At 51.4% G+C, this 18,958-nt stretch overlaps 17 non-coding genes across 17 annotated transcripts; all 17 read left to right on the forward strand.

Moving 5' to 3' along the window:
* Positions 1-454: 454 nt before the first annotated feature.
* Positions 455-527, forward strand: TRNAK-CUU (transfer RNA lysine (anticodon CUU)). Its single transcript has one exon. It is a non-coding gene; the product is annotated as a tRNA-Lys (tRNA).
* A 241-nt stretch (positions 528-768) lies between these two features.
* TRNAR-UCU (transfer RNA arginine (anticodon UCU)) lies at positions 769-840 on the forward strand. Its single transcript has one exon. It is a non-coding gene; the product is annotated as a tRNA-Arg (tRNA).
* A 1,855-nt stretch (positions 841-2,695) lies between these two features.
* On the forward strand, positions 2,696-2,768 carry TRNAK-CUU (transfer RNA lysine (anticodon CUU)). Its single transcript has one exon. It is a non-coding gene; the product is annotated as a tRNA-Lys (tRNA).
* A 241-nt stretch (positions 2,769-3,009) lies between these two features.
* On the forward strand, positions 3,010-3,081 carry TRNAG-UCC (transfer RNA glycine (anticodon UCC)). The gene has a single exon. It is a non-coding gene; the product is annotated as a tRNA-Gly (tRNA).
* Positions 3,082-4,924: 1,843 nt separating this feature from the next.
* Positions 4,925-4,997, forward strand: TRNAK-CUU (transfer RNA lysine (anticodon CUU)). Its single transcript has one exon. It is a non-coding gene; the product is annotated as a tRNA-Lys (tRNA).
* A 241-nt stretch (positions 4,998-5,238) lies between these two features.
* On the forward strand, positions 5,239-5,310 carry TRNAG-UCC (transfer RNA glycine (anticodon UCC)). Its single transcript has one exon. It is a non-coding gene; the product is annotated as a tRNA-Gly (tRNA).
* A 1,855-nt stretch (positions 5,311-7,165) lies between these two features.
* TRNAK-CUU (transfer RNA lysine (anticodon CUU)) lies at positions 7,166-7,238 on the forward strand. The gene has a single exon. It is a non-coding gene; the product is annotated as a tRNA-Lys (tRNA).
* Positions 7,239-7,479: 241 nt separating this feature from the next.
* On the forward strand, positions 7,480-7,551 carry TRNAG-UCC (transfer RNA glycine (anticodon UCC)). Its single transcript has one exon. It is a non-coding gene; the product is annotated as a tRNA-Gly (tRNA).
* A 2,169-nt stretch (positions 7,552-9,720) lies between these two features.
* Positions 9,721-9,792, forward strand: TRNAG-UCC (transfer RNA glycine (anticodon UCC)). Its single transcript has one exon. It is a non-coding gene; the product is annotated as a tRNA-Gly (tRNA).
* A 1,855-nt stretch (positions 9,793-11,647) lies between these two features.
* TRNAK-CUU (transfer RNA lysine (anticodon CUU)) lies at positions 11,648-11,720 on the forward strand. Its single transcript has one exon. It is a non-coding gene; the product is annotated as a tRNA-Lys (tRNA).
* A 241-nt stretch (positions 11,721-11,961) lies between these two features.
* TRNAG-UCC (transfer RNA glycine (anticodon UCC)) lies at positions 11,962-12,033 on the forward strand. Its single transcript has one exon. It is a non-coding gene; the product is annotated as a tRNA-Gly (tRNA).
* A 1,855-nt stretch (positions 12,034-13,888) lies between these two features.
* On the forward strand, positions 13,889-13,961 carry TRNAK-CUU (transfer RNA lysine (anticodon CUU)). The gene has a single exon. It is a non-coding gene; the product is annotated as a tRNA-Lys (tRNA).
* Positions 13,962-14,202: 241 nt separating this feature from the next.
* On the forward strand, positions 14,203-14,274 carry TRNAG-UCC (transfer RNA glycine (anticodon UCC)). The gene has a single exon. It is a non-coding gene; the product is annotated as a tRNA-Gly (tRNA).
* A 1,855-nt stretch (positions 14,275-16,129) lies between these two features.
* TRNAK-CUU (transfer RNA lysine (anticodon CUU)) lies at positions 16,130-16,202 on the forward strand. The gene has a single exon. It is a non-coding gene; the product is annotated as a tRNA-Lys (tRNA).
* A 241-nt stretch (positions 16,203-16,443) lies between these two features.
* TRNAG-UCC (transfer RNA glycine (anticodon UCC)) lies at positions 16,444-16,515 on the forward strand. The gene has a single exon. It is a non-coding gene; the product is annotated as a tRNA-Gly (tRNA).
* Positions 16,516-18,370: 1,855 nt separating this feature from the next.
* On the forward strand, positions 18,371-18,443 carry TRNAK-CUU (transfer RNA lysine (anticodon CUU)). The gene has a single exon. It is a non-coding gene; the product is annotated as a tRNA-Lys (tRNA).
* A 241-nt stretch (positions 18,444-18,684) lies between these two features.
* TRNAG-UCC (transfer RNA glycine (anticodon UCC)) lies at positions 18,685-18,756 on the forward strand. Its single transcript has one exon. It is a non-coding gene; the product is annotated as a tRNA-Gly (tRNA).
* The last annotated feature ends 202 nt before the right edge of the window (positions 18,757-18,958 follow it).

Genomic DNA, 18,958 nt, shown 5'->3' on the forward strand with positions numbered 1-18,958 from the left:
TTCGAGCCGGAATCGAACCAGCGACCTAAGGATTACTACGTTGACGCTACAGTCCTCCGCTCTACCAGCTGAGCTATCGAAGGGCCCGCCGGTGGGTCGTAGCCCGTGACTCCTTGCATTCAAAGCCAGCGCTTTGCCCTTTGCGTTAGTCCTTCTGCCTTGAGGGATTGGTCTATGCCGCCTCTGCCTGAAAGGTCAAATGCCTTGGCAGCTGTGATGTGGGAAAGCTCGGCTTCACGTTTTGCACAGCGAGAAAACACAATCGAAGCACCTACCGCGTTTTGTTGGGAGCCCAAAAACCACAGCAGCAACGGTGATGTACCTCCCTGACAGCAAGTAAGCGCAGGAGTGTTTGGAAGCGCATTGCGTCTATCAAAACAAATTGGGCCGAAAGTTAGCAAAAAGTGTTTGGCGTCAGTTGGTAGCAAGAGGCCACACGGGAGGCAGCGTCTTAGCCCGGCTAGCTCAGTCGGTAGAGCATGAGACTCTTAATCTCAGGGTCGTGGGTTCGAGCCCCACGTTGGGCGTATGGCATCGCAACGTTTTGGCCCAGTCAGTGGCATTCATGCGCACTGCACGGCCCCACCTTTACCATATCGACTGGCTTCTCTTCCATTCCCTCTACAAACGGGGAAATGTTTCGAGCTTATCTTTCTAGTGGTCAATTCGTATGGCAGCAAGTTGACCTTGCGCTGGGGCGTGGTTCTTATCAGCGCCACGTGTGACACGAATTGGATAGAGATAGTGGCACAGGCCCCGGACAGCCTTGCGTTGGTGGTATAGTGGTGAGCATAGCTGCCTTCTAAGCAGTTGACCCGGGTTCGATTCCCGGCCAACGCACTCCTATCCCTTTTTGGCCTTGCAAAGCGGCCCTAAGCAAAGACCCAAGTCATCCAGGTCCTTGAAGAAAGCTCCTAAGATATCCTGGCTTAGCGACAACTGTGGAGACTTTCTTCGGCATTCGAAAAGTCTCTGGCCTTATGCTTTAACTCGCTCAGGAGGTCCAGCATTATCCAGGGCCAAGGTTCAGCCATTTTGACTACTGATTCCCAAAGAGAATCAACTCTGTCACACACAACATTGCTAAGTATCTGGCAACAACGCTAACACCCTTAGCTGGCATCATATTGCACCATTTGCTATTCGGTGACGAAGGCATCGAATAGCAAATGACCCGCTTTGGACTGTGTCTTGCAAGGCAAGGAAAGGGGTGCATTTGGGCAAGGAGGCCTACAGGAAACCTACCCACACACACCGCTATCTGCTTTTTGGCTCACACCACCCACTGGAACCCAAGCTGGGGCTTCTTAGGACTCTGCAATATCGGGCTGACGCGGTAACAACAAAAAGAGTCTACAGACCCTCTCAGGTGTGCTTTGAAAGCTTGTGGCTAGCCAGACTGGGTCTTGGCTAAACATCCACAAGGTCACGAAAACAAACTGGGGAGAAGCAGAACATTTGGAGAAATATAGTCACCCCCGTAAGCCACTGGAGTGTCAGAAAAACTCCGGAGGATCTTTAACAACAATTGCATCGCTGTGTACTTCAAGTCCAGCAATACACTGGGACGGAAGCTTGTACATCGGCACTATCTGCACTGCCCATTTTGAACATCGCTCTAGCTAGCCAAGCGATTTGACAACAATTGTCACCTTTAGCCACGCCGATCTAGGCACCAATAGCTATGCAGGCTTCCTGCCACCAACAATGGGATCATCTAACTTGAACAGGGCGGTTCTACAATTTTCACACCTCCCCCTGTTCTTGGACAATCAACATCGACACATTCACATGGTGATTGTCTTAAGGTGTGACTAGAAGTGCTGCAGTTATCTTCCTGAGCCAAAGAAGTGGCTCGATCAACTATGTAAACCTCTTCAACAAACGGCTAGTACATTTGCAAGGGTCTCCAGTGAACGCTTGTTTGTCTGCTCAGTTGCCGGTCACCTGAAGAGAGCCAAAGGACACGCTTTGTTTTAGCCTTCGGGCCCCACTGAGGTAATGGAGAAAACATGAGCGTCCCTGGGTGGGCTCGAACCACCAACCTTTTGGTTAACAGCCGAACGCGCTAACCGATTGCGCCACAGAGACTGCACGCCGAGGGCCGGCGCACCGGCCGAGGGAGACATGAATAATAAAAACAAAGTTCCTTAAAAGGCTTCCCAATTGCACATTTCTAGAGTGCCTTCTAGAGTGCCTTCTAGTTAAAGGGGGAGAGAGGCAGGGTAAAAGAGGGCATCCTTCGAGCCGGAATCGAACCAGCGACCTAAGGATTACTACGTTGACGCTACAGTCCTCCGCTCTACCAGCTGAGCTATGGAAGGGCCCGCCGGTGGGTCGTAGCCCGTGACTCCTTGCATTCAAAGCCAGCGCTTTGCCCTTTGCGTTAGTCCTTCTGCCTTGAGGGATTGGTCTATGCCGCCTCTGCCTGAAAGGTCAAATGCCTTGGCAGCTGTGATGTGGGAAAGCTCGGCTTCACGTTTTGCACAGCGAGAAAACACAATCGAAGCACCTACCGCGTTTTGTTGGGAGCCCAAAAACCACAGCAGCAACGGTGATGTACCTCCCTGACAGCAAGTAAGCGCAGGAGTGTTTGGAAGCGCATTGCGTCTATCAAAACAAATTGGGCCGAAAGTTAGCAAAAAGTGTTTGGCGTCAGTTGGTAGCAAGAGGCCACACGGGAGGCAGCGTCTTAGCCCGGCTAGCTCAGTCGGTAGAGCATGAGACTCTTAATCTCAGGGTCGTGGGTTCGAGCCCCACGTTGGGCATATGGCATCGCAACGTTTTGGCCCAGTCAGTGGCATTCATGCGCACTGCACGGCCCCACCTTTACCATATCGACTGGCTTCTCTTCCATTCCCTCTACAAACGGGGAAATGTTTCGAGCTTATCTTTCTAGTGGTCAATTCGTATGGCAGCAAGTTGACCTTGCGCTGGGGCGTGGTTCTTATCAGCGCCACGTGTGACACGAATTGGATAGAGATAGTGGCACAGGCCCCGGACAGCCTTGCGTTGGTGGTATAGTGGTGAGCATAGCTGCCTTCCAAGCAGTTGACCCGGGTTCGATTCCCGGCCAACGCACTCCTATCCCTTTTTGGCCTTGCAAAGCGGCCCTAAGCAAAGACCCAAGTCATCCAGGTCCTTGAAGAAAGCTCCTAAGATATCCTGGCTTAGCGACAACTGTGGAGACTTTCTTCGGCATTCGAAAAGTCTCTGGCCTTATGCTTTAACTCGCTCAGGAGGTCCAGCATTATCCAGGGCCAAGGTTCAGCCATTTTGACTACTGATTCCCAAAGAGAATCAACTCTGTCACACACAACATTGCTAAGTATCTGGCAACAACGCTAACACCCTTAGCTGGCATCATATTGCACCATTTGCTATTCGGTGACGAAGGCATCGAATAGCAAATGACCCGCTTTGGACTGTGTCTTGCAAGGCAAGGAAAGGGGTGCATTTGGGCAAGGAGGCCTACAGGAAACCTACCCACACACACCGCTATCTGCTTTTTGGCTCACACCACCCACTGGAACCCAAGCTGGGGCTTCTTAGGACTCTGCAATATCGGGCTGACGCGGTAACAACAAAAAGAGTCTACAGACCCTCTCAGGTGTGCTTTGAAAGCTTGTGGCTAGCCAGACTGGGTCTTGGCTAAACATCCACAAGGTCACGAAAACAAACTGGGGAGAAGCAGAACATTTGGAGAAATATAGTCACCCCCGTAAGCCACTGGAGTGTCAGAAAAACTCCGGAGGATCTTTAACAACAATTGCATCGCTGTGTACTTCAAGTCCAGCAATACACTGGGACGGAAGCTTGTACATCGGCACTATCTGCACTGCCCATTTTGAACATCGCTCTAGCTAGCCAAGCGATTTGACAACAATTGTCACCTTTAGCCACGCCGATCTAGGCACCAATAGCTATGCAGGCTTCCTGCCACCAACAATGGGATCATCTAACTTGAACAGGGCGGTTCTACAATTTTCACACCTCCCCCTGTTCTTGGACAATCAACATCGACACATTCACATGGTGATTGTCTTAAGGTGTGACTAGAAGTGCTGCAGTTATCTTCCTGAGCCAAAGAAGTGGCTCGATCAACTATGTAAACCTCTTCAACAAACGGCTAGTACATTTGCAAGGGTCTCCAGTGAACGCTTGTTTGTCTGCTCAGTTGCCGGTCACCTGAAGAGAGCCAAAGGACACGCTTTGTTTTAGCCTTCGGGCCCCACTGAGGTAATGGAGAAAACATGAGCGTCCCTGGGTGGGCTCGAACCACCAACCTTTCGGTTAACAGCCGAACGCGCTAACCGATTGCGCCACAGAGACTGCACGCCGAGGGCCGGCGCACCGGCCGAGGGAGACATGAATAATAAAAACAAAGTTCCTTAAAAGGCTTCCCAATTGCACATTTCTAGAGTGCCTTCTAGTTAAAGGGGGAGAGAGGCAGGGTAAAAGAGGGCATCCTTCGAGCCGGAATCGAACCAGCGACCTAAGGATTACTACGTTGACGCTACAGTCCTCCGCTCTACCAGCTGAGCTATCGAAGGGCCCGCCGGTGGGTCGTAGCCCGTGACTCCTTGCATTCAAAGCCAGCGCTTTGCCCTTTGCGTTAGTCCTTCTGCCTTGAGGGATTGGTCTATGCCGCCTCTGCCTGAAAGGTCAAATGCCTTGGCAGCTGTGATGTGGGAAAGCTCGGCTTCACATTTTGCACAGCGAGAAAACACAATCGAAGCACCTACCGCGTTTTGTTGGGAGCCCAAAAACCACAGCAGCAACGGTGATGTACCTCCCTGACAGCAAGTAAGCGCAGGAGTGTTTGGAAGCGCATTGCGTCTATCAAAACAAATTGGGCCGAAAGTTAGCAAAAAGTGTTTGGCGTCAGTTGGTAGCAAGAGGCCACACGGGAGGCAGCGTCTTAGCCCGGCTAGCTCAGTCGGTAGAGCATGAGACTCTTAATCTCAGGGTCGTGGGTTCGAGCCCCACGTTGGGCGTATGGCATCGCAACGTTTTGGCCCAGTCAGTGGCATTCATGCGCACTGCACGGCCCCACCTTTACCATATCGACTGGCTTCTCTTCCATTCCCTCTACAAACGGGGAAATGTTTCGAGCTTATCTTTCTAGTGGTCAATTCGTATGGCAGCAAGTTGACCTTGCGCTGGGGCGTGGTTCTTATCAGCGCCACGTGTGACACGAATTGGCTAGAGATAGTGGCACAGGCCCCGGACAGCCTTGCGTTGGTGGTATAGTGGTGAGCATAGCTGCCTTCCAAGCAGTTGACCCGGGTTCGATTCCCGGCCAACGCACTCCTATCCCTTTTTGGCCTTGCAAAGCGGCCCTAAGCAAAGACCCAAGTCATCCAGGTCCTTGAAGAAAGCTCCTAAGATATCCTGGCTTAGCGACAACTGTGGAGACTTTCTTCGGCATTCGAAAAGTCTCTGGCCTTATGCTTTAACTCGCTCAGGAGGTCCAGCATTATCCAGGGCCAAGGTTCAGCCATTTTGACTACTGATTCCCAAAGAGAATCAACTCTGTCACACACAACATTGCTAAGTATCTGGCAACAACGCTAACACCCTTAGCTGGCATCATATTGCACCATTTGCTATTCGGTGACGAAGGCATCGAATAGCAAATGACCCGCTTTGGACTGTGTCTTGCAAGGCAAGGAAAGGGGTGCATTTGGGCAAGGAGGCCTACAGGAAACCTACCCACACACACCGCTATCTGCTTTTTGGCTCACACCACCCACTGGAACCCAAGCTGGGGCTTCTTAGGACTCTGCAATATCGGGCTGACGCGGTAACAACAAAAAGAGTCTACAGACCCTCTCAGGTGTGCTTTGAAAGCTTGTGGCTAGCCAGACTGGGTCTTGGCTAAACATCCACAAGGTCACGAAAACAAACTGGGGAGAAGCAGAACATTTGGAGAAATATAGTCACCCCCGTAAGCCACTGGAGTGTCAGAAAAACTCCGGAGGATCTTTAACAACAATTGCATCGCTGTGTACTTCAAGTCCAGCAATACACTGGGACGGAAGCTTGTACATCGGCACTATCTGCACTGCCCATTTTGAACATCGCTCTAGCTAGCCAAGCGATTTGACAACAATTGTCACCTTTAGCCACGCCGATCTAGGCACCAATAGCTATGCAGGCTTCCTGCCACCAACAATGGGATCATCTAACTTGAACAGGGCGGTTCTACAATTTTCACACCTCCCCCTGTTCTTGGACAATCAACATCGACACATTCACATGGTGATTGTCTTAAGGTGTGACTAGAAGTGCTGCAGTTATCTTCCTGAGCCAAAGAAGTGGCTCGATCAACTATGTAAACCTCTTCAACAAACGGCTAGTACATTTGCAAGGGTCTCCAGTGAACGCTTGTTTGTCTGCTCAGTTGCCGGTCACCTGAAGAGAGCCAAAGGACACGCTTTGTTTTAGCCTTCGGGCCCCACTGAGGTAATGGAGAAAACATGAGCGTCCCTGGGTGGGCTCGAACCACCAACCTTTCGGTTAACAGCCGAACGCGCTAACCGATTGCGCCACAGAGACTGCACGCTGAGGGCCGGCGCACCGGCCGAGGGAGACATGAATAATAAAAACAAAGTTCCTTAAAAGGCTTCCCAATTGCACATTTCTAGAGTGCCTTCTAGAGTGCCTTCTAGTTAAAGGGGGAGAGAGGCAGGGTAAAAGAGGGCATCCTTCGAGCCGGAATCGAACCAGCGACCTAAGGATTACTACGTTGACGCTACAGTCCTCCGCTCTACCAGCTGAGCTATCGAAGGGCCCGCCAGTGGGTCGTAGCCCGTGACTCCTTGCATTCAAAGCCAGCGCTTTGCCCTTTGCGTTAGTCCTTCTGCCTTGAGGGATTGGTCTATGCCGCCTCTGCCTGAAAGGTCAAATGCCTTGGCAGCTGTGATGTGGGAAAGCTCGGCTTCACGTTTTGCACAGCGAGAAAACACAATCGAAGCACCTACCGCGTTTTGTTGGGAGCCCAAAAACCACAGCAGCAACGGTGATGTACCTCCCTGACAGCAAGTAAGCGCAGGAGTGTTTGGAAGCGCATTGCGTCTATCAAAACAAATTGGGCCGAAAGTTAGCAAAAAGTGTTTGGCGTCAGTTGGTAGCAAGAGGCCACACGGGAGGCAGCGTCTTAGCCCGGCTAGCTCAGTCGGTAGAGCATGAGACTCTTAATCTCAGGGTCGTGGGTTCGAGCCCCACGTTGGGCGTATGGCATCGCAACGTTTTGGCCCAGTCAGTGGCATTCATGCGCACTGCACGGCCCCACCTTTACCATATCGACTGGCTTCTCTTCCATTCCCTCTACAAACGGGGAAATGTTTCGAGCTTATCTTTCTAGTGGTCAATTCGTATGGCAGCAAGTTGACCTTGCGCTGGGGCGTGGTTCTTATCAGCGCCACGTGTGACACGAATTGGATAGAGATAGTGGCACAGGCCCCGGACAGCCTTGCGTTGGTGGTATAGTGGTGAGCATAGCTGCCTTCCAAGCAGTTGACCCGGGTTCGATTCCCGGCCAACGCACTCCTATCCCTTTTTGGCCTTGCAAAGCGGCCCTAAGCAAAGACCCAAGTCATCCAGGTCCTTGAAGAAAGCTCCTAAGATATCCTGGCTTAGCGACAACTGTGGAGACTTTCTTCGGCATTCGAAAAGTCTCTGGCCTTATGCTTTAACTCGCTCAGGAGGTCCAGCATTATCCAGGGCCAAGGTTCAGCCATTTTGACTACTGATTCCCAAAGAGAATCAACTCTGTCACACACAACATTGCTAAGTATCTGGCAACAACGCTAACACCCTTAGCTGGCATCATATTGCACCATTTGCTATTCGGTGACGAAGGCATCGAATAGCAAATGACCCGCTTTGGACTGTGTCTTGCAAGGCAAGGAAAGGGGTGCATTTGGGCAAGGAGGCCTACAGGAAACCTACCCACACACACCGCTATCTGCTTTTTGGCTCACACCACCCACTGGAACCCAAGCTGGGGCTTCTTAGGACTCTGCAATATCGGGCTGACGCGGTAACAACAAAAAGAGTCTACAGACCCTCTCAGGTGTGCTTTGAAAGCTTGTGGCTAGCCAGACTGGGTCTTGGCTAAACATCCACAAGGTCACGAAAACAAACTGGGGAGAAGCAGAACATTTGGAGAAATATAGTCACCCCCGTAAGCCACTGGAGTGTCAGAAAAACTCCGGAGGATCTTTAACAACAATTGCATCGCTGTGTACTTCAAGTCCAGCAATACACTGGGACGGAAGCTTGTACATCGGCACTATCTGCACTGCCCATTTTGAACATCGCTCTAGCTAGCCAAGCGATTTGACAACAATTGTCACCTTTAGCCACGCCGATCTAGGCACCAATAGCTATGCAGGCTTCCTGCCACCAACAATGGGATCATCTAACTTGAACAGGGCGGTTCTACAATTTTCACACCTCCCCCTGTTCTTGGACAATCAACATCGACACATTCACATGGTGATTGTCTTAAGGTGTGACTAGAAGTGCTGCAGTTATCTTCCTGAGCCAAAGAAGTGGCTCGATCAACTATGTAAACCTCTTCAACAAACGGCTAGTACATTTGCAAGGGTCTCCAGTGAACGCTTGTTTGTCTGCTCAGTTGCCGGTCACCTGAAGAGAGCCAAAGGACACGCTTTGTTTTAGCCTTCGGGCCCCACTGAGGTAATGGAGAAAACATGAGCGTCCCTGGGTGGGCTCGAACCACCAACCTTTCGGTTAACAGCCAAACGCGCTAACCGATTGCGCCACAGAGACTGCACGCCGAGGGCCGGCGCACCGGCCGAGGGAGACATGAATAATAAAAACAAAGTTCCTTAAAAGGCTTCCCAATTGCACATTTCTAGAGTGCCTTCTAGAGTGCCTTCTAGTTAAAGGGGGAGAGAGGCAGGGTAAAAGAGGGCATCCTTCGAGCCGGAATCGAACCAGCGACCTAAGGATTACTACGTTGACGCTACAGTCCTCCGCTCTACCAGCTGAGCTATCGAAGGGCCCGCCGGTGGGTCGTAGCCCGTGACTCCTTGCATTCAAAGCCAGCGCTTTGCCCTTTGCATTAGTCCTTCTGCCTTGAGGGATTGGTCTATGCCGCCTCTGCCTGAAAGGTCAAATGCCTTGGCAGCTGTGATGTGGGAAAGCTCGGCTTCACGTTTTGCACAGCGAGAAAACACAATCGAAGCACCTACCGCGTTTTGTTGGGAGCCCAAAAACCACAGCAGCAACGGTGATGTACCTCCCTGACAGCAAGTAAGCGCAGGAGTGTTTGGAAGCGCATTGCGTCTATCAAAACAAATTGGGCCGAAAGTTAGCAAAAAGTGTTTGGCGTCAGTTGGTAGCAAGAGGCCACACGGGAGGCAGCGTCTTAGCCCGGCTAGCTCAGTCGGTGGAGCATGAGACTCTTAATCTCAGGGTCGTGGGTTCGAGCCCCACGTTGGGCGTATGGCATCGCAACGTTTTGGCCCAGTCAGTGGCATTCATGCGCACTGCACGGCCCCACCTTTACCATATCGACTGGCTTCTCTTCCATTCCCTCTACAAACGGGGAAATGTTTCGAGCTTATCTTTCTAGTGGTCAATTCGTATGGCAGCAAGTTGACCTTGCGCTGGGGCGTGGTTCTTATCAGCGCCACGTGTGACACGAATTGGATAGAGATAGTGGCACAGGCCCCGGACAGCCTTGCGTTGGTGGTATAGTGGTGAGCATAGCTGCCTTCCAAGCAGTTGACCCGGGTTCGATTCCCGGCCAACGCACTCCTATCCCTTTTTGGCCTTGCAAAGCGGCCCTAAGCAAAGACCCAAGTCATCCAGGTCCTTGAAGAAAGCTCCTAAGATATCCTGGCTTAGCGACAACTGTGGAGACTTTCTTCGGCATTCGAAAAGTCTCTGGCCTTATGCTTTAACTCGCTCAGGAGGTCCAGCATTATCCAGGGCCAAGGTTCAGCCATTTTGACTACTGATTCCCAAAGAGAATCAACTCTGTCACACACAACATTGCTAAGTATCTGGCAACAACGCTAACACCCTTAGCTGGCATCATATTGCACCATTTGCTATTCGGTGACGAAGGCATCGAATAGCAAATGACCCGCTTTGGACTGTGTCTTGCAAGGCAAGGAAAGGGGTGCATTTGGGCAAGGAGGCCTACAGGAAACCTACCCACACACACCGCTATCTGCTTTTTGGCTCACACCACCCACTGGAACCCAAGCTGGGGCTTCTTAGGACTCTGCAATATCGGGCTGACGCGGTAACAACAAAAAGAGTCTACAGACCCTCTCAGGTGTGCTTTGAAAGCTTGTGGCTAGCCAGACTGGGTCTTGGCTAAACATCCACAAGGTCACGAAAACAAACTGGGGAGAAGCAGAACATTTGGAGAAATATAGTCACCCCCGTAAGCCACTGGAGTGTCAGAAAAACTCCGGAGGATCTTTAACAACAATTGCATCGCTGTGTACTTCAAGTCCAGCAATACACTGGGACGGAAGCTTGTACATCGGCACTATCTGCACTGCCCATTTTGAACATCGCTCTAGCTAGCCAAGCGATTTGACAACAATTGTCACCTTTAGCCACGCCGATCTAGGCACCAATAGCTATGCAGGCTTCCTGCCACCAACAATGGGATCATCTAACTTGAACAGGGCGGTTCTACAATTTTCACACCTCCCCCTGTTCTTGGACAATCAACATCGACACATTCACATGGTGATTGTCTTAAGGTGTGACTAGAAGTGCTGCAGTTATCTTCCTGAGCCAAAGAAGTGGCTCGATCAACTATGTAAACCTCTTCAACAAACGGCTAGTACATTTGCAAGGGTCTCCAGTGAACGCTTGTTTGTCTGCTCAGTTGCCGGTCACCTGAAGAGAGCCAAAGGACACGCTTTGTTTTAGCCTTCGGGCCCCACTGAGGTAATGGAGAAAACATGAGCGTCCCTGGGTGGGCTCGAACCACCAACCTTTCGGTTAACAGCCGAACGCGCTAACCGATTGCGCCACAGAGACTGCACGCTGAGGGCCGGCGCACCGGCCGAGGGAGACATGAATAATAAAAACAAAGTTCCTTAAAAGGCTTCCCAATTGCACATTTCTAGAGTGCCTTCTAGAGTGCCTTCTAGTTAAAGGGGGAGAGAGGCAGGGTAAAAGAGGGCATCCTTCGAGCCGGAATCGAACCAGCGACCTAAGGATTACTACGTTGACGCTACAGTCCTCCGCTCTACCAGCTGAGCTATCGAAGGGCCCGCCGGTGGGTCGTAGCCCGTGACTCCTTGCATTCAAAGCCAGCGCTTTGCCCTTTGCGTTAGTCCTTCTGCCTTGAGGGATTGGTCTATGCCGCCTCTGCCTGAAAGGTCAAATGCCTTGGCAGCTGTGATGTGGGAAAGCTCGGCTTCACGTTTTGCACAGCGAGAAAACACAATCGAAGCACCTACCGCGTTTTGTTGGGAGCCCAAAAACCACAGCAGCAACGGTGATGTACCTCCCTGACAGCAAGTAAGCGCAGGAGTGTTTGGAAGCGCATTGCGTCTATCAAAACAAATTGGGCCGAAAGTTAGCAAAAAGTGTTTGGCGTCAGTTGGTAGCAAGAGGCCACACGGGAGGCAGCGTCTTAGCCCGGCTAGCTCAGTCGGTAGAGCATGAGACTCTTAATCTCAGGGTCGTGGGTTCGAGCCCCACGTTGGGCGTATGGCATCGCAACGTTTTGGCCCAGTCAGTGGCATTCATGCGCACTGCACGGCCCCACCTTTACCATATCGACTGGCTTCTCTTCCATTCCCTCTACAAACGGGGAAATGTTTCGAGCTTATCTTTCTAGTGGTCAATTCGTATGGCAGCAAGTTGACCTTGCGCTGGGGCGTGGTTCTTATCAGCGCCACGTGTGACACGAATTGGATAGAGATAGTGGCACAGGCCCCGGACAGCCTTGCGTTGGTGGTATAGTGGTGAGCATAGCTGCCTTCCAAGCAGTTGACCCGGGTTCGATTCCCGGCCAACGCACTCCTATCCCTTTTTGGCCTTGCAAAGCGGCCCTAAGCAAAGACCCAAGTCATCCAGGTCCTTGAAGAAAGCTCCTAAGATATCCTGGCTTAGCGACAACTGTGGAGACTTTCTTCGGCATTCGAAAAGTCTCTGGCCTTATGCTTTAACTCGCTCAGGAGGTCCAGCATTATCCAGGGCCAAGGTTCAGCCATTTTGACTACTGATTCCCAAAGAGAATCAACTCTGTCACACACAACATTGCTAAGTATCTGGCAACAACGCTAACACCCTTAGCTGGCATCATATTGCACCATTTGCTATTCGGTGACGAAGGCATCGAATAGCAAATGACCCGCTTTGGACTGTGTCTTGCAAGGCAAGGAAAGGGGTGCATTTGGGCAAGGAGGCCTACAGGAAACCTACCCACACACACCGCTATCTGCTTTTTGGCTCACACCACCCACTGGAACCCAAGCTGGGGCTTCTTAGGACTCTGCAATATCGGGCTGACGCGGTAACAACAAAAAGAGTCTACAGACCCTCTCAGGTGTGCTTTGAAAGCTTGTGGCTAGCCAGACTGGGTCTTGGCTAAACATCCACAAGGTCACGAAAACAAACTGGGGAGAAGCAGAACATTTGGAGAAATATAGTCACCCCCGTAAGCCACTGGAGTGTCAGAAAAACTCCGGAGGATCTTTAACAACAATTGCATCGCTGTGTACTTCAAGTCCAGCAATACACTGGGACGGAAGCTTGTACATCGGCACTATCTGCACTGCCCATTTTGAACATCGCTCTAGCTAGCCAAGCGATTTGACAACAATTGTCACCTTTAGCCACGCCGATCTAGGCACCAATAGCTATGCAGGCTTCCTGCCACCAACAATGGGATCATCTAACTTGAACAGGGCGGTTCTACAATTTTCACACCTCCCCCTGTTCTTGGACAATCAACATCGACACATTCACATGGTGATTGTCTTAAGGTGTGACTAGAAGTGCTGCAGTTATCTTCCTGAGCCAAAGAAGTGGCTCGATCAACTATGTAAACCTCTTCAACAAACGGCTAGTACATTTGCAAGGGTCTCCAGTGAACGCTTGTTTGTCTGCTCAGTTGCCGGTCACCTGAAGAGAGCCAAAGGACACGCTTTGTTTTAGCCTTCGGGCCCCACTGAGGTAATGGAGAAAACATGAGCGTCCCTGGGTGGGCTCGAACCACCAACCTTTCGGTTAACAGCCGAACGCGCTAACCGATTGCGCCACAGAGACTGCACGCTGAGGGCCGGCGCACCAGCCGAGGGAGACATGAATAATAAAAACAAAGTTCCTTAAAAGGCTTCCCAATTGCACATTTCTAGAGTGCCTTCTAGAGTGCCTTCTAGTTAAAGGGGGAGAGAGGCAGGGTAAAAGAGGGCATCCTTCGAGCCGGAATCGAACCAGCGACCTAAGGATTACTACGTTGACGCTACAGTCCTCCGCTCTACCAGCTGAGCTATCGAAGGGCCCGCCGGTGGGTCGTAGCCCGTGACTCCTTGCATTCAAAGCCAGCGCTTTGCCCTTTGCGTTAGTCCTTCTGCCTTGAGGGATTGGTCTATGCCGCCTCTGCCTGAAAGGTCAAATGCCTTGGCAGCTGTGATGTGGGAAAGCTCGGCTTCACGTTTTGCACAGCGAGAAAACACAATCGAAGCACCTACCGCGTTTTGTTGGGAGCCCAAAAACCACAGCAGCAACGGTGATGTACCTCCCTGACAGCAAGTAAGCGCAGGAGTGTTTGGAAGCGCATTGCGTCTATCAAAACAAATTGGGCCGAAAGTTAGCAAAAAGTGTTTGGCGTCAGTTGGTAGCAAGAGGCCACACGGGAGGCAGCGTCTTAGCCCGGCTAGCTCAGTCGGTAGAGCATGAGACTCTTAATCTCAGGGTCGTGGGTTCGAGCCCCACGTTGGGCGTATGGCATCGCAACGTTTTGGCCCAGTCAGTGGCATTCATGCGCACTGCACGGCCCCACCTTTACCATATCGACTGGCTTCTCTTCCATTCCCTCTACAAACGGGGAAATGTTTCGAGCTTATCTTTCTAGTGGTCAATTCGTATGGCAGCAAGTTGACCTTGCGCTGGGGCGTGGTTCTTATCAGCGCCACGTGTGACACGAATTGGATAGAGATAGTGGCACAGGCCCCGGACAGCCTTGCGTTGGTGGTATAGTGGTGAGCATAGCTGCCTTCCAAGCAGTTGACCCGGGTTCGATTCCCGGCCAACGCACTCCTATCCCTTTTTGGCCTTGCAAAGCGGCCCTAAGCAAAGACCCAAGTCATCCAGGTCCTTGAAGAAAGCTCCTAAGATATCCTGGCTTAGCGACAACTGTGGAGACTTTCTTCGGCATTCGAAAAGTCTCTGGCCTTATGCTTTAACTCGCTCAGGAGGTCCAGCATTATCCAGGGCCAAGGTTCAGCCATTTTGACTACTGATTCCCAAAGAGAATCAACTCTGTCACACACAACATTGCTAAGTATCTGGCAACAACGCTAACACCCTTAGCTGGCATCATATTCCACCATTTGCTATTCGGTGACGAAGGCATCGAATAGCAAATGACCCGCTTTGGACTGTGTCTTGCAAGGCAAGGAAAGGGGTGCATTTGGGCAAGGAGGCCTACAGGAAACCTACCCACACACACCGCTATCTGCTTTTTGGCTCACACCACCCACTGGAACCCAAGCTGGGGCTTCTTAGGACTCTGCAATATCGGGCTGACGCGGTAACAACAAAAAGAGTCTACAGACCCTCTCAGGTGTGCTTTGAAAGCTTGTGGCTAGCCAGACTGGGTCTTGGCTAAACATCCACAAGGTCACAAAAACAAACTGGGGAGAAGCAGAACATTTGGAGAAATATAGTCACCCCCGTAAGCCACTGGAGTGTCAGAAAAACTCCGGAGGATCTTTAACAACAATTGCATCGCTGTGTACTTCAAGTCCAGCAATACACTGGGACGGAAGCTTGTACATCGGCACTATCTGCACTGCCCATTTTGAACATCGCTCTAGCTAGCCAAGCGATTTGACAACAATTGTCACCTTTAGCCACGCCGATCTAGGCACCAATAGCTATGCAGGCTTCCTGCCACCAACAATGGGATCATCTAACTTGAACAGGGCGGTTCTACAATTTTCACACCTCCCCCTGTTCTTGGACAATCAACATCGACACATTCACATGGTGATTGTCTTAAGGTGTGACTAGAAGTGCTGCAGTTATCTTCCTGAGCCAAAGAAGTGGCTCGATCAACTATGTAAACCTCTTCAACAAACGGCTAGTACATTTGCAAGGGTCTCCAGTGAACGCTTGTTTGTCTGCTCAGTTGCCGGTCACCTGAAGAGAGCCAAAGGACACGCTTTGTTTTAGCCTTCGGGCCCCACTGAGGTAATGGAGAAAACATGAGCGTCCCTGGGTGGGCTCGAACCACCAACCTTTCGGTTAACAGCCGAACGCGCTAACCGATTGCGCCACAGAGACTGCACGCCGAGGGCCGGCGCACCGGCCGAGGGAGACATGAATAATAAAAACAAAGTTCCTTAAAAGGCTTCCCAATTGCACATTTCTAGAGTGCCTTCTAGAGTGCCTTCTAGTTAAAGGGGGAGAGAGGCAGGGGAAAAGAGGGCATCCTTCGAGCCGGAATCGAACCAGCGACCTAAGGATTACTACGTTGACGCTACAGTCCTCCGCTCTACCAGCTGAGCTATCGAAGGGCCCGCCGGTGGGGCGTAGCCCGTGACTCCTTGCATTCAAAGCCAGCGCTTTGCCCTTTGCGTTAGTCCTTCTGCCTTGAGGGATTGGTCTATGCCGCCTCTGCCTGAAAGGTCAAATGCCTTGGCAGCTGTGATGTGGGAAAGCTCGGCTTCACGTTTTGCACAGCGAGAAAACACAATCGAAGCACCTACCGCGTTTTGTTGGGAGCCCAAAAACCACAGCAGCAACGGTGATGTACCTCCCTGACAGCAAGTAAGCGCAGGAGTGTTTGGAAGCGCATTGCGTCTATCAAAACAAATTGGGCCGAAAGTTAGCAAAAAGTGTTTGGCGTCAGTTGGTAGCAAGAGGCCACACGGGAGGCAGCGTCTTAGCCCGGCTAGCTCAGTCGGTAGAGCATGAGACTCTTAATCTCAGGGTCGTGGGTTCGAGCCCCACGTTGGGCGTATGGCATCGCAACGTTTTGGCCCAGTCAGTGGCATTCATGCGCACTGCACGGCCCCACCTTTACCATATCGACTGGCTTCTCTTCCATTCCCTCTACAAACGGGGAAATGTTTCGAGCTTATCTTTCTAGTGGTCAATTCGTATGGCAGCAAGTTGACCTTGCGCTGGGGCGTGGTTCTTATCAGCGCCACGTGTGACACGAATTGGATAGAGATAGTGGCACAGGCCCCGGACAGCCTTGCGTTGGTGGTATAGTGGTGAGCATAGCTGCCTTCCAAGCAGTTGACCCGGGTTCGATTCCCGGCCAACGCACTCCTATCCCTTTTTGGCCTTGCAAAGCGGCCCTAAGCAAAGACCCAAGTCATCCAGGTCCTTGAAGAAAGCTCCTAAGATATCCTGGCTTAGCGACAACTGTGGAGACTTTCTTCGGCATTCGAAAAGTCTCTGGCCTTATGCTTTAACTCGCTCAGGAGGTCCAGCATTATCCAGGGCCAAGGTTCAGCCATTTTGACTACTGATTCCCAAAGAGAATCAACTCTGTCACACACAACATTGCTAAGTATCTGGCAACAACGCTAACACCCTTAGCTGGCATCATATTGCACCATTTGCTATTCGGTGACGAAGGCATCGAATAGCAAATGACCCGCTTTGGACTGTGTCTTGCAAGGCAAGGAAAGGGGTGCATTTGGGCAAGGAGGCCTACAGGAAACCTACCCACACACACCGCTATCTGCTTTTTGGCTCACACCACCCACTGGAACCCAAGCTGGGGCTTCTTAGGACTCTGCAATATCGGGCTGACGCGGTAACAACAAAAAGAGTCTACAGACCCTCTCAGGTGTGCTTTGAAAGCTTGTGGCTAGCCAGACTGGGTCTTGGCTAAACATCCACAAGGTCACGAAAACAAACTGGGGAGAAGCAGAACATTTGGAGAAATATAGTCACCCCCGTAAGCCACTGGAGTGTCAGAAAAACTCCGGAGGATCTTTAACAACAATTGCATCGCTGTGTACTTCAAGTCCAGCAATACACTGGGACGGAAGCTTGTACATCGGCACTATCTGCACTGCCCATTTTGAACATCGCTCTAGCTAGCCAAGCGATTTGACAACAATTGTCACCTTTAGCCACGCCGATCTAGGCACCAATAGCTATGCAGGCTTCCTGCCACCAACAATGGGATCATCTAACTTGAACAGGGCGGTTCTACAATTTTCACACCTCCCCCTGTTCTTGGACAATCAACATCGACACATTCACATGGTGATTGTCTTAAGGTGTGACTAGAAGTGCTGCAGTTATCTTCCTGAGCCAAAGAAGTGGCTCGATCAACTATGTAAACCTCTTCAACAAACGGCTAGTACATTTGCAAGGGTCTCCAGTGAACGCTTGTTTGTCTGCTCAGTTGCCGGTCACCTGAAGAGAGCCAAAGGACACGCTTTGTTTTAGCCTTCGGGCCCCACTGAGGTAATGGAGAAAACATGAGCGTCCCTGGGTGGGCTCGAACCACCAACCTTTCGGTTAACAGCCGAACGCGCTAACCGATTGCGCCACAGAGACTGCACGCCGAGGGCTGGCGCACCGGCCGAGGGAGACATGAATAATAAAAACAAAGTTCCTTAAAAGGCTTCCCAATTGCACATTTCTAGAGTGCCTTCTAGAGTGCCTTCTAGTTAAAGGGGGAGAGAGGCAGGGTAAAAGAGGGCATCCTTCGAGCCGGAATCGAACCAGCGACCTAAGGATTACTACGTTGACGCTACAGTCCTCCGCTCTACCAGCTGAGCTATCGAAGGGGCCGCCGGTGGGTCGTAGCCCGTGACTCCTTGCATTCAAAGCCAGCGCTTTGCCCTTTGCGTTAGTCCTTCTGCCTTGAGGGATTGGTCTATGCCGCCTCTGCCTGAAAGGTCAAATGCCTTGGCAGCTGTGATGTGGGAAAGCTCGGCTTCACGTTTTGCACAGCGAGAAAACACAATCGAAGCACCTACCGCGTTTTGTTGGGAGCCCAAAAACCACAGCAGCAACGGTGATGTACCTCCCTGACAGCAAGTAAGCGCAGGAGTGTTTGGAAGCGCATTGCGTCTATCAAAACAAATTGGGCCGAAAGTTAGCAAAAAGTGTTTGGCGTCAGTTGGTAGCAAGAGGCCACACGGGAGGCAGCGTCTTAGCCCGGCTAGCTCAGTCGGTAGAGCATGAGACTCTTAATCTCAGGGTCGTGGGTTCGAGCCCCACGTTGGGCGTATGGCATCGCAATGTTTTGGCCCAGTCAGTGGCATTCATGCGCACTGCACGGCCCCACCTTTACCATATCGACTGGCTTCTCTTCCATTCCCTCTACAAACGGGGAAATGTTTCGAGCTTATCTTTCTAGTGGTCAATTCGTATGGCAGCAAGTTGACCTTGCGCTGGGGCGTGGTTCTTATCAGCGCCACGTGTGACACGAATTGGATAGAGATAGTGGCACAGGCCCCGGACAGCCTTGCGTTGGTGGTATAGTGGTGAGCATAGCTGCCTTCCAAGCAGTTGACCCGGGTTCGATTCCCGGCCAACGCACTCCTATCCCTTTTTGGCCTTGCAAAGCGGCCCTAAGCAAAGACCCAAGTCATCCAGGTCCTTGAAGAAAGCTCCTAAGATATCCTGGCTTAGCGACAACTGTGGAGACTTTCTTCGGCATTCGAAAAGTCTCTGGCCTTATGCTTTAACTCGCTCAGGAGGTCCAGCATTATCCAGGGCCAAGGTTCAGCCATTTTGACTA

Source organism: Aquarana catesbeiana, unplaced genomic scaffold (genome assembly GCF_042186555.1).
Source record: "Aquarana catesbeiana isolate 2022-GZ unplaced genomic scaffold, ASM4218655v1 unanchor86, whole genome shotgun sequence".
Taxonomy (NCBI): Eukaryota; Metazoa; Chordata; class Amphibia; order Anura; family Ranidae; genus Aquarana; species Aquarana catesbeiana.